Genomic DNA, 14419 nt, shown 5'->3' on the forward strand with positions numbered 1-14419 from the left:
ATTAAACATTTACTCACAGTGTGATTGGATAGTTTTTTGTTTGGTTTTTTTCCCCCAAAAATACGTTTGTTTCTTATTTACAGATTTAATTAACAAAATACAAATAAACTTTTAATATGCTCCGGTTAATGTAATTTATAATAATATATCAGTGGAAGACCTCTTATGGAAAACAAAATGAAAACATACAAAATGACATACCTGCCAAAATATAAATACAGATTATATTATCATCAACTTCTAAGGTGTGCATACCCTCGATGAGAAACTGAAATATAAAGAGCGATTTCTATTTTTCTCATTGTAATCCCATTTTACTAGTAGTAATTACAATAGGTGTACATATACAGTGATGTGGCCTAACACAATGTAGTAGAGACATTTAATGAAAAAAAAATGAAACAATATTTAATTATAATCGGCAATAAGTCTCGGTTTACAAGTATAACTATCTTACGTTTAATTTTTGAAAACTGTTTTTAAGTAAATATTAAAAATTCCTGTCAGAAATGTTTTTGTTTATGGAGAGAGATTTGCCCTTTTACTTCAAAAGTTTATTGGCACTCTATACTGTATATGTCTTTTCTTTTGTGTCATTTCATGTAATTCATTTCAGACAAACTTTGCCAGCGTGCTTTCTAATTATTTGATCAGTGTTCCTTTTGAACTTAATTTACTAAGAGCAGGGATTAAGACAAACACAACTGGGAATGCTGCAGCCCCACCCTGCCATTGTTATCTGATGTCTGCATTCATTTAACTTCACTTCTTCCTTTCCTCAGAGCATTCAAATTCTGGCAATAAACAAATTCATGTTGACAAATCTGAACTGAATTAGGAAAGCTGGCAGCTAATGTCATTTGGAAAGCCAGTGCTGATATATTTAACCAGTCACCATATCTTCCAACAGTCTCTGAGTTTATATGACAGTAGTACTGAACATAAATATAATAATAGTATGTTGAATAATGAATTATTTTTATTTCACTCTATCATTGTTTAGTGTTATTTCTGAATTGATCATTGTTTACCTTGCTTACTAACTTGTGTAGCAAGATTTTTTCAAACGTCTCTAACAGATGCATTGATGATATGAAGTGGTTCAAGAAATGACCACTAGGGGTGTTCAAGTGTAGTTTCTGCACACTCCAACTGATCATATATATATATATATATATATATATATATATATATATATATATATATATATATATATATATACAGTGCCTTGCGAAAGTATTCGGCCCCCTTGAACTTTGCGACCTTTTGCCACATTTCAGGCTTCAAACATAAAGATATGAAACTGTAATTTTTTGTGAAGAATCAACAACAAGTGGGACACAATCATGAAGTGGAACGAAATTTATTGGATATTTCAAACTTTTTTAACAAATAAAAAACTGAAAAATTGGGCGTGCAAAATTATTCAGCCCCTTTACTTTCAGTGCAGCAAACTCTCTCCAGAAGTTCAGTGAGGATCTCTGAATGATCCAATGTTGACCTAAATGACTAATGATGATAAATAGAATCCACCTGTGTGTAATCAAGTCTCCGTATAAATGCACCTGCACTGTGATAGTCTCAGAGGTCCGTTTAAAGCGCAGAGAGCATCATGAAGAACAAGGAACACACCAGGCAGGTCCGAGATACTGTTGTGGAGAAGTTTAAAGCCGGATTTGGATACAAAAAGATTTCCCAAGCTTTAAACATCCCAAGGAGCACTGTGCAAGCGATAATATTGAAATGGAAGGAGTATCAGACCACTGCAAATCTACCAAGACCTGGCCGTCCCTCTAAACTTTCAGCTCATACAAGGAGAAGACTGATCAGAGATGCAGCCAAGAGGCCCATGATCACTCTGGATGAACTGCAGAGATCTACAGCTGAGGTGGGAGACTCTGTCCATAGGACAACAATCAGTCGTATACTGCACAAATCTGGCCTTTATGGAAGAGTGGCAAGAAGAAAGCCATTTCTTAAAGATATCCATAAAAAGTGTCGTTTACAGTTTGCCACAAGCCACCTGGGAGACACACCAAACATGTGGAAGAAGGTGCTCGGGTCAGATGAAACCAAAATCGAACTTTTTGGCAACAATGCAAAACGTTATGTTTGGCGTAAAAGCAACACAGCTCATCACCCTGAACACACCATCCCCACTGTCAAACATGGTGGTGGCAGCATCATGGTTTGGGCCTGCTTTTCTTCAGCAGGGACAGGGAAGATGGTTAAAATTGATGGGAAGATGGATGGAGCCAAATACAGGACCATTCTGGAAGAAAACCTGATGGAGTCTGCAAAAGACCTGAGACTGGGACGGAGATTTGTCTTCCAACAAGACAATGATCCAAAACATAAAGCAAAATCTACAATGGAATGGTTCACAAATAAACATATCCAGGTGTTAGAATGGCCAAGTCAAAGTCCAGACCTGAATCCAATCGAGAATCTGTGGAAAGAACTGAAAACTGCTGTTCACAAATGCTCTCCATCCAACCTCACTGAGCTCAAGCTGTTTTGCAAGGAGGAATGGGCAAAAATTTCAGTCTCTCGATGTGCAAAACTGATAGAGACATACCCCAAGCGACTTACAGCTGTAATCGCAGCAAAAGGTGGCGCTACAAAGTATTAACTTAAGGGGGCTGAATAATTTTGCACGCCCAATTTTTCAGTTTTTTATTTGTTAAAAAAGTTTGAAATATCCAATAAATTTCGTTCCACTTCATGATTGTGTCCCACTTGTTGTTGATTCTTCACAAAAAATTACAGTTTCATATCTTTATGTTTGAAGCCTGAAATGTGGCAAAAGGTCGCAAAGTTCAAGGGGGCCGAATACTTTCGCAAGGCACTGTATATATATATATATATATATATATATGATAGTTTGTGTCAAAAATAACTTCATTTTTCTTTTTTTTAAGCAGAGGTTTGCTATTGAGTCATTTGAATCCTGTAGATTTAAATGAATCATAATCAACAGAAGGCTAAGCCTGTTAGCCAAAACAATGCAACAAGACAACAAGGCACACTTGATTATGGAAAGTATTTTTATTTTTTATTTTTGCAGAACTGTAAGAGTGCATCTGTCCATTTGACCAGAGAATAACAATCCTCACACTTTGACCACTTTGAGTGGAAATCCTCTACAAACAAAATGATATGATGTGCACAGACTTCTAGATGTTTGTTCCTGCAGATTCCTCAAGCCACCGGCAATGGCTACTTACTTGAACAACCAAAATGGGCCCTATGTACAAAGCTTTAACTAATGAGTTAATATAAAAAATCCTCTAATCCTCTATTGAACCCAGCATTCCTCTAGTATAAACAATTGATATCAGGTCTGATGTCATTAACAGGACCTGTCCTCTGGGTCTCTGACCCTTTGTAATCTAGGACACAGCTCCAAGCCTTCTCCAATAACCTCTGCAGATTTAGCTGACTAAAGTATAATGTCTCTGCTAAAAATAAAAAAATAGAAAAACTGCTGAGGTTCAGATCAGCTCTCCCTTCCATGAACCCCCGCTGCTCTTTTTCTCAATGGTTCTCTGTTTCTGTTCTGCTCATACAAGTATGTCATTCACAAGTACATTTTTGGGAACCTCTGAGTTTGTTAAGTGTGCTTTCACATAGTAGGACTTGGCCTTGCTCTCTGTTGTCTTCTCAACCTCCTGAACTGGTTTCTGGAAAAATGTCTGCATTTAAATCTGAGCATGTTTCCACCACAGTTAATAATAAGCACCAATAACTAACTGTGTGTCTGCCAAAATATTCTCTTAAGCCTAACAATTTCGCAAAACGGATTTCAAATGGTCAGCTGTGCTTTTGTGCTACTGCACCACATTCTGAAATAGCATTCATGCTAAACTCCCTGGTTTATCTTGCAGTTTTGGTTTTGTTGTAATGAGGTTTTTGGTCATTGTGATGGCGTACCTGGGTGTATTTTGGGTTATTTGGTATAGTTTGGGTTGTGTAGCGCAGGTGATTTAAAATGTATGTTGGTGTGTGGGCACGGGGAAGTCACCATTAGTTCACATGCAGACTGTGCTGGGATTCAAGTCAATGATTAATTAGCAATCAAGTCCAGGCACAACTGTGGATAAAAGCATCACTCGGGGTAGAAATACATTTAAAATAAAAACAATTGCTACTCGTGCTGAAACGGCTCAGCACAGTACTTGTTTGTGTCAATCAGTGCGTTTCCATGAGCGTAACAATTACGATATTTTTCGGAAAACTAAGTTTTCTGAAAACTAATTCCGATATCAAAAGTCATGTAAACACAGTTTTCGGAAAATGTATCGGAATATTCCTTACGTAAGTTTTCGAAAAACAGCACCTAGAAATTTCCGATTCAATTCCGAAAACGAACCAAATGTATATCATGTAAACGCACTTTTCGGAAAACTTATTCTGATAGCGTACTGCACATGTGCAAACTTTGACCTTCATTCCTGCACATGGTTTTAGAAAAACAGAGAAAATAATAATAATATGTAGTCAGTCTGCATGGATCCATTTGCTCCGTTGAGTCGTATTTTTTCATATACTTGTACTTGCTAGAACCGAAGTCATTGTATTTTATCTTGCTCTTAATTGTATTAATACTTGTACTGTGATTCTTGAAATGTATTTTTGTTTACGACTGTAAGCTGCCCTGGATAAGGGCGTCTGCTAAGAAATAAATAATAATAATAATAATAATAATAATAATAATAATAATAATAATAATAATAATAATAATGTCAGGGATAAAGTAATATTTGTCTGTATGTAATTAATAGCCCATACAGAAGCAGCACATGTTATCCAGCTTTAAAATTACGTGATAATTTAAAATAATGTCTGCAAAAGAAATTGGTAATATAGAACAGGATGAACTGTTTGAAAGGCTGATTGCACATTGTGGGGAATCTGAAAAGAGGTATAGGATAGTAATCTTTGAATTTAAGACCTGACACTTCGATAAAGCACTACATTGGATTGATCTCCGTTAGAAAAAATGTCCGGTCTGTTCAAATCGTACTTTGGGTACTACAGCACTTTGCATGCGAAAATATCCTGCGTTTTCCGAAAACTTCAATCCATGTAAACAGTTGAATTATAATTAGATTTTCTATCGTTAATCGTGTACACACAGAAAAGTGATGTTTTAAGAAAATCAGTTTTCTGATTCAGTTTTCCAAAAACATTAATTTTCTGAAAACACTTTGTCATGTAAACGTACTGATTGTTTTGTGTGTGTCTGTTTGTTTTAGCCAACGTGCCGTTTTGTTTGGAAAGTGTTTTGTTTGGAAAGTGTTTTGTTTGTTTAAACTTTTTATTTATAGTAAACTTGCACATCAGTGCCTTCACTCACTCCAGTACTGTGTCTACTTCCTGGTCTGATGTCACCACAGTAATTATCACATATTATGATGTAATTTGATTTCTGGGGGGAAAAAAAAAATCACCTTTCCGACCCAATCGAGTGCACTGCTGTTCAGTGCTGGAAACACAAATCAAGAGCATGCATGTTCAAACCACACTATTTCTGAATGCATTTCCTCCTTCAACTACAGCTGTGTTCGAAGATACATACAGGGCACCTTCTGTAAATGATTAATTCCCCACTGTTTGACTTTTAGCATATCTGGTGGTATTGCTCCTTTATCACAGGCATTGGGGTGGCAGGTTATACTAATTTACATTATACATAGTGAAGCATGTGCTGTTATATAATCACCACAATGTGGATATCTTACTCAGTTCAGAGAGCAGGTAATTTAGTGCTCCATAGACTAAACATACTGCCAGGTGTTGAAGCAATGGAGAAAACACAAACATGTGCCAAGACTTCACTAAATTTGCAACATGCTCTCAGCAGAAAATTAAATACAGCTTTACTACAGTTCTACAGTGTGACCAGTTATTTTTTTATGTTGGTACAACTAACTATTAAATCAGTCTAGCTTATTGAAATAGCTACAGCTGTACAATGGAAATCAAATCTAGTTTAGAAAAATCAGTTTGCATAACCTCTGAAGGGGCTTATAAGTGAGAAAACTATTAAAAATCAATGCTTCTAATTGGTAAATTGAAGTTATAGATGAAGAAATAGATGTATTTTATTCAGAATTTTACTGTATATACCCATGCTGACCATTTTTTTGTGGAACCTTCTATTTGAAGTATACACATGCAGATGTAATTATACACTACTTGAAAAACAGACATTTCTATTTTTATGTGTCCAAAAACATTATTAATACAATATTGAAACAATAACTTGCCAAAGTGTATGAACTAATAACTTGTAAAAAGGAAATGCTGTCATTTAAGCATGGTGTATATAAGATGAAAAATGACACTCAACATAATTAGCAAGCACTGCGCCACGCTGGAATATAGAGGATAGAATATATATATATAGTGGCAAAGTCATAGATGGATGCAATATAATTTATAGGAGGTTAGGGTGCAGAACCTCCAGTCTGGACTCTGGAATGATTTATATCAGGGATTCAAACCAGATTCTTTTCCGTTCTGGTTCAGCTCTGAAACAGAATTTTCGGCTCCGGTTCCGAAAGTTCAGAATGGTTGATTTAGTTTCATTCCAGTTCGAACTAAATGAAATACTGGTTAATACAGGTTGCATTTTCTTCTAGCCAAGTAGGCTATTGTATTGGTGTTCATAGGTCTTTATTTTCTTGAATTAAACAAAAAAGCATGAAATACAGTAAACTCAAAAGGAAAATGGTGTGACAAGTTATCGTCTGTATCAATAAATGTACTTCCTTCCTGTCTATAGAAACAATAATGCCTTGCAGCCTTTAAAAGAAAATGGCAGCAGTCCACTGATTTTTTTTCTTTTCTCTGTTGCAACTTTCTGTGTTTGAGTTTACAGCTTGTTTGTTTTTTAAACAGTTCAAAACAGCTTTGTTACTGTCTTTTTCAGCCCACTCATTGTCAAGAGCCACCGGAAAGCAGGGGAGGAGGCAGACACGGCCCTGGGGGAAAATAAGTCCAGAAGCCAACCGGCTGCACGGTCACCTCAAGGCGCGGCTATATCCCCATAGAGATAAGTAGCAATTTCTGCTGGAAGGCAGTGCATTATGCAGATATAGGCCAATAAAGGGGTGATTAATACCAGGTGAAAATACCATTGTTGATGCCCTCAGGGTCGTGTTTGTTTCTCTTTCTTATTTGTAGGAAGGGCGAGTAAGAGTGGGCTCTGGACATTGGAGACAGTGCAGTGCCAGGAGCAAGGGAAGGAGGAAACATCTTTGGCTTTGTTTGGTTGGAGTCAGAACTGAGTCAGTGCAAGGGACAGTTGCTTGCAGGAAGCCATCTATAAACAACAAGAGTAGCAGCGAGCGGTATCGGGTAGAGATTGAGGGGACTGGGATTTGTTGGACGACTGGGGAGGGAAAAAAATGGTGTTTTATATATTTATTGTATGTTTAGAATGTGGTTTAGTATGTATTTTTGGGGGGAAATTGTGGTCACTTCTGTAGAGGATAATTGCCATGACAACCCAAGGTTTTTGTTTTCAATGATTACTCAGTTGCTAGAGCCAAAACACTCTTCTGCTTTACCTGCTTCTTAAGGTCTATGCACTGACTTTATAGACGTAAATTGCAGGTCCCTGCCCCACCTATGTTGCTTCACCATCAAAATGAGTTTATCGGTATTCCATTGGTTAATTTTACACAGGTTGCAGTAGACTTATGCAATTAACTCTGGCGGCTGCCACCGTGGCCGGAGGTTTCTGCACTGTTGGCCACGTCCAAGGATGCCTGCCTCGCACCGCCCAAGGATGCCTACCTCGCACCGCCCAAGGATGCCTGCCTCGCACCACCCAGGGATGCCACAGCCACTCCGCTCAGGGATACCACGTCTGGATCGCCTCCGAGGGTCCGCTGCTGCTGCCGTCGCCTCCCGAGGGTCCGCTGCTGCTGCCGTCGCCTCCCGAGGGTCCGCTGCTGCTGCCGTCACCTCCCGAGGGTCCACTGCTGCTACCGTCGCCTCCCGAGGGTCCGCTGCTGCTGCCGTCGCCTCCCGAGGGTCCGCTGCTGCTGCCGTCGCCTGGAGTTGTCGGGGATCCTGCTTTGCCTGGGGTTGTCGAGGGTCCTGCTTCGCCTGGGGTTGCTACACGGTGTCCGGAGCCCCACGGAGGGGAGCTGCCGGCCATGAAGAAAGGGGGGGAGATCAGGAGACCAGCTCCCCTCGCAGCAGTTTCGCTGCTGGAGATCGTGTGGTCGGAGCCCCACGGAGGGGAAATGCCGGCCATGAAGAAAGGGGGGAGGTCAGGAGACCAGCTCCCCCAGCCGCACTTTCGCGGCAGGATAGTGTGTGGCGGGAGCCCCGGAAGAGGGAGCTGCCAGCCACGATGAATTGGGGGTGCCGGACCTCCCACCATGTCCACCCCCATGGACACTGTGCTTCCCCCTCTTCCGGGACTTTGAGACTGAGGGGGGAGGTGGCCATTTAGGCCATGTTGTGCTGCGCACAAGGAGGGGAGGTGTGTGATGGGGTGTGGTTCAGTGAATTTGCGTGAGGAATGTGTGGAATGTGCCTGGGCTAATGAGGTGCGAATTGCCCAATTAGCCCAGGCACCTGTATAAAAGGGAGTGGTTGGGTATGTTAGTTGGTGAGAGTGAGTGGTTTTCTTGATATAGTTTGTTTAAAGCCTGTTTTTGTGTTTGTCTTTTTGGTTGGCCATCGTGCCTTTTTATTTGTGTTTTGTCAATTAAAATATTTTGGTTTAACTGCATTTTCTGTCTCTGAGTCTTCCCTCTGCTGCTATCCTGCCACAAGCTGTTACCCCAGTATTGAAAAAAAAACACTTTCCACTGATGATCTGGGCAATTATAGGCCTATTTCAAATCTCCCTTTTCTGTTTAAACTTCTGGAACGTGTTGTGGCACAACAATTAAATAATCATCTTTTGTTAAATAAACTTTATGAACAACTTCAGTCAGGCTTTAGACAGCTTCATAGCACCAAAACAGCTCTGGTCAAGGTTCTTAACAATCTTTTGACAATTTCTGACTCTGACGATTTCTCTCTATTTTAGTTTTATTGGACCTTAGTGCTGCTTTTGATAGTGTGAATCATAATATTCTCCTTGCTCGATTGGAGATGATGGTTGGCATATCTGACATTGCTCTTAGTTGGTTTAATTCATATATGTATGAGAGAAAGCACTTTGTCTCTGGGTGGTTTCAGGTCTGCTACTGGGTTGGTCTCCTTTGGTGTCTCTCAGGGCTCCATACTGGGATCTCTGCTGTTTAGCATATATATGCTCCCAGTGGGTCAATTTTTTTAGAAATCATGGTGTTAATTTCCATATTTATGCTGATGATACCCAGATTTATTTGCAAACTGCACCTGATATTAACTTGGCTATTTCTGTGATTACAAATTCTATTACTGATGTGAAATTTTGGATGCAACAAAACTTTCTGCAGCTAAACAGTGACAAGACCGAGGTTATGTTATTGGGTACTCCGCATCAACTGCGAAAATCTAATCATCTAAACATGACCATTGATGGGGTCCAAACCGAGTTCTGTTCCAAAATGAGAAACTTGGGGGTCATTTTTTATCCTGGTTTAACTTTTGAGCTGCTTGTTTGTAATATTACCAAGCTTTCCTTTTAACATCTTAGGAACATTGCTCGGCTGCACCCTGTCTCTTACAGAGAAACTAGTACATGCTTTTGTTTCATCCAGACTTGACCACTGCAATGCCCTACTTGCTGGGGTGTCAAAGAGCACCCTTCAAAAACTGCACTATGTTCAAAATTCAGCAGCTAGGGTGTTGACTAAGACACGTTCTGGTGAACACATAATCCCTGTTTTGAAAACTTTACACTGGCTGCCGGTCAAATATCATATTGACTATAAAGTTCTGCTCCTGACTTATAAGGCCATGTGGCGGAGTGGCCCGCCTCTATATATATATATATAAACCTGCGGCTGCGCTTCTAACAGGTGAGCCACTCGGGAACCCCAATGCAGGCATATTTTTAATGTCCAATTTCTCTGAATGTCTGCAAATATATTAAACCCGACCTGAATTGGATATGTGCCAGTTTCTCAAAAGTAGCACAGGACTGAGCCCCTCTCAAATGGTATCTTATTGTAATATTGGCAAACTAAAATCTGTAATTCTGAAGTGTACAAAATGGACGCTGTACTGTAAATCTGCAAAGCACATGTTATATGATCATTTTACACATGCACACTGAAGTCTGATTGTGCCTACTTAGCGCCCCAGTGTTAGTGCCTTGCCCTGTGATCAAAAATAAGCTCAGAGACATTGCCTACAGGTTAAGAAAAAGTTTTTCTGATACAATTCTGAATTCTCAAGTTCTTAATTGTTTTTACCTTTTGATAGTGATTTGCCAAACATAGCAAAAAATCCCAGAATTTAAATCAGTCCTATAAACAGTTCTGTTTTCCAATTACGTCCACGTCTGTAGTTCTATTTGCTCTTGGCAAACTGGAAAGTGAAGTCAGGTGATACATGAACATGAACACACATAGTCACTACTGAATTGCTGAAAATAGATCAGCATAGTATTCTAACAACTAGACTGCAAGTTGAAAATTGGTTGTTAACTTGACTTTGTCAATTGCTGACACATGTAGACTTTATATTGACAATTCCAGCTGCCAAGAGAAAAATACCTTAAAAAATGTGTATATCTGGCATACGCTTTAAACTTTAAAATCCTAGTTTCTGGGCTTTCTAGTGGGTATTTCGTATAGCAATTTCACTTTATCATAACTTCTGAAACCCCTACAGTGTGACCGACCAGACCAAACTTGACATTGCATCAGGCTTTCCCGGGACCCACCTTATTACCTCAAGTTGACCAGATTTTTCCCCCGGTCCCCCTCCTGGTCCCTCTAGGTGTGATTTATTCATGGTTTGAGAAGGGCAATCAGTTCAGAGCAGATTTGTAGTAAAATCAGTAACATCGAAATAGTTTAATCAAGAAGAAAATTACTGTAAGTTGATGGACACTGTGCATAATAGTTTTCTAGCAAAGCTCTAAGAACCAATTCCTAAACAACTTAGAGTACATCGAATAGGCCAATTTACTCCATGTTAAGTTTCTTTGGCTCTAATTTTAAGATCAACAGAAACTGTTTACTGTTTCAAATTGAACATTGTGAAATAGAACCCAGATTGTGGCTTTTTGTTACTTAATGTCCTGTTTCAGAAATATGATCTAATTTATGGAAAGGAATCAGGCCATGAGGAGCACATTTTCTGTTGGTGGTGTACTTCTAAATGCTTTATTTGTATTACTCAGATTGTAATTAGGATGGAAGGGATAACATACTGTTGACAGTGTTGTTAATTAATGAATCCAAGTGATCTAGTATTTGTTTACTTGAATGATATAACTTGAAGACTTCATTACAAAGTCTATAGTGTGATTCACATGATTTGAACACAGACTGAATGACCGCTTATCAAAAGGTTTGAGAAAGGCATTGAGGACCCCAAATTAGTATGACTTCAGGTTTGTTTGTGATATACTTGAAAATAAGAGGCAGGTACCCAACAATGTGGAGACTTTTTATTTGTATCATTTACTCATTTCAAAATTTTGGGACCTAATAAAATTGACACAGACAAAAAACATTTTCAAATTGAAATAGATACGTATTGGTGTGGTAGGTGCCTGGTGTCATTATATCCTACACACTAGCTGGTAATCTAATGGAACAGAAACTGAGGTGAAATGTTGGTAAAACTGGATTTTATCACCCACACATTTTATTCTAACACCTACAATCTGTTCATGAACTTTAAACATCAAATTAGTGACAGTGCTTTTTGTCTGCAGAATTATACATCAGTGTTAATGTGGTCTTGATTTGACTTCTATTAAACATTTACCAGCACCTTGCATAATACACATTCCAAACCATGAAAGCTGCAGCTGCTTGGCTACTGTCCACCAGCAGTACTAATCACTGTCTGTCAAATAAGGGCCAAGCCTGCAGGCAAGCAATAGTAACTACTGGACAAGTGGTTTATCTTCACCATCATTAAATAAATCCTGTGGCGCCAGCAGGATCGTCAAAGAGGTAAAACCAGACGGTTTTGAATGTCGACACCCCTGAGAGAGAACAGTACCCCTCATAAATACAGCCGACAGGAGAGAAACAGCAGACCAATTGAGAAAAATGGGCTGTCTCGGAACGAGAACAACCAATGGGAAACACCCCACGTAGACTCGGGCACAGTGCAAAATAAACAAACTATCCAATCACAGGGGTGAAGAGAGAAGTTACAAAAGCAGAAGCGCAATGTTCAAACAGGGCTCCCGACACGAAACCCAAGGCTCTTGACACACAAACAAGTCTCTGAACTGTGACAATCTGTGACACTCTAGTGTTTGCCTTGCTGTGGTAGTCCGCTGCGTAAGACGTCTAAAATCCTAAAAGTACTTGTAATCAAATCTCTAACTTAGCCCTGATTGATCACCGGTGAAAGAGTTGGATGAACATTTGAAGTCGACAGAGATTGATATATTTTTAGTCTTTTATTAATCCAGCAGTGCTGGAGTTTGCGGTGGAATATCCCAGACATAACCGGACGAAGAGTGCACATATTGGTGGAGGATTTGCTGTTTCAGTGGAATACCTAAATAGTTAATGACTCTTGTTTTTGCAAAGACATTTCTTTAGTCCCCTAGTAAGGAGACACAGAAGTAAAGAAGACAGACCCCGGAACCTGGACTTCTCTGCCAACAGGAAAGCCAAGAGCTTGTTAAGTATTAACACGTAGTGTTTTAATCCTCTTATGAACTCGAGAATAAGCCAACCTTAATGTAAAATTAACGTTTTGTTTAAGGTAGAATGTAAGAAAAGTATTATTGCTTTCAATTCACACTTTGAGTTAATGAACACTATAATAATTGTTTGTTGTATGTGAGTTATACAAATTGATGTGGGTTTTACAAGACAATTATCATTCTACGTTAAAAGCTAGAATCCAAATTTAGCTGTCTTGATAATAGATAATTCCTGATAGGTTGTCTGGACGCAAAGAGCATCTTTATCTCGCAAGAGTGAGATTTGACTTCTGAACATATGAGACCGATTGAACGAAAGTAAATATTTGTGTCACTAACGACACCCCTGCTAAGACTAACCTTTGTCTTAAATAACTGTCAGGAGTGTGGTTGTAACCTTTAGGCGAATCTCCCATAGATTCGTTTGGATCGCTAATTAACTATCAGGAGTGGGGTGTCATTGTTTATACTTTCTTTTCTGTACTGTTTAGTAAATTATTTCTTTCTGTATTACTTCAGTTTAGTAGTTGCACCTTTATTATTTTTCCCTTTCTAATAAAACTGTTCCTTTATAACACTATGTAGTAAGTGTTATTTCCTAATTGCTTATGCCTCAAAAGTATAGAAAATGGCTATTATTCCCCACAAACTTTGCTTTTGTGACCAGGACAGTGATATTTTGAAATTTACCTATTTCCAGTGAGAAAACGGGCAAATTTGTGTCTTTTCGTTCACATAAAGTCAGAAAAAAACAACATATGAATCCAAATTAACATGTATTTATACAAAAGTAATACAAAAATGTCTACAAAAGATTTAGAAGTGAGTAGTTTTTCGAGATTTACGATTATACTGTAAATCACTTTCACGAATCAGCCCCCAAATGTAGTCTCCCATCATGTTCTCGTTATACTGTCCTTGGTAGCGGCCTTCAAAGTCCAGTATATCCTGGTGGAAGCGCTCGCCTTGCTCCTCCGAGTACGCTCCCATGTTCTCCTTGAATTTATCAAGATGAGCATCAAGGATATGGACTCTGAGGGACATCCTACAGCCCATTGTGCCGTAGTTCTTCACCAGAGTCTCAACCAGCTCCACATAGTTTTCGGCCTTGTGATTGTCCAGGAAGCCCCGAATCACTGCGACAAAGCTGTTCCAAGCCGCTTTCTCCTTACTAGTGAGCTTCTTGGGGAATTCATTGCACTCCAGGATCTTCTTTATCTGTGGTCTGACGAAGACACCAGCTTTGACCTTTGCCCCAGACAGCTTAGGGAAGAAGTCTTGAAGGTACTTGAAGGCTGCCGACTCCTTATCTAGAGCTCTGACAAATTGTTTCATAAGGCCCAATTTGATGTGCAGTGGTGGCATCAGCACCTTCCGGGGGTCCACCAGTGGCTCCCACTTGACGTTGTTCCTCCCCACAGAGAACTCGGTCTGCTGTGGCCAGTCCCGCCTGTGGTAGTGCGTCTTGGTGTCCCTGCTGTCCCAAAGGCAAAGATAGCAGGGAAACTTGGTAAAACCGCCTTGGAGACCCATCAGGAATGCCACCATTTTGAAGTCTCCTATGACCTCCCAGCCGTACTCATCATACTTCAAGGCGTCCAGCAAGGTCTTGATGCT

The sequence above is a fragment of the Acipenser ruthenus genome, chromosome 4, assembly GCF_902713425.1.
Source record: "Acipenser ruthenus chromosome 4, fAciRut3.2 maternal haplotype, whole genome shotgun sequence".
In the NCBI taxonomy this organism is placed as follows: domain Eukaryota; kingdom Metazoa; phylum Chordata; class Actinopteri; order Acipenseriformes; family Acipenseridae; genus Acipenser; species Acipenser ruthenus.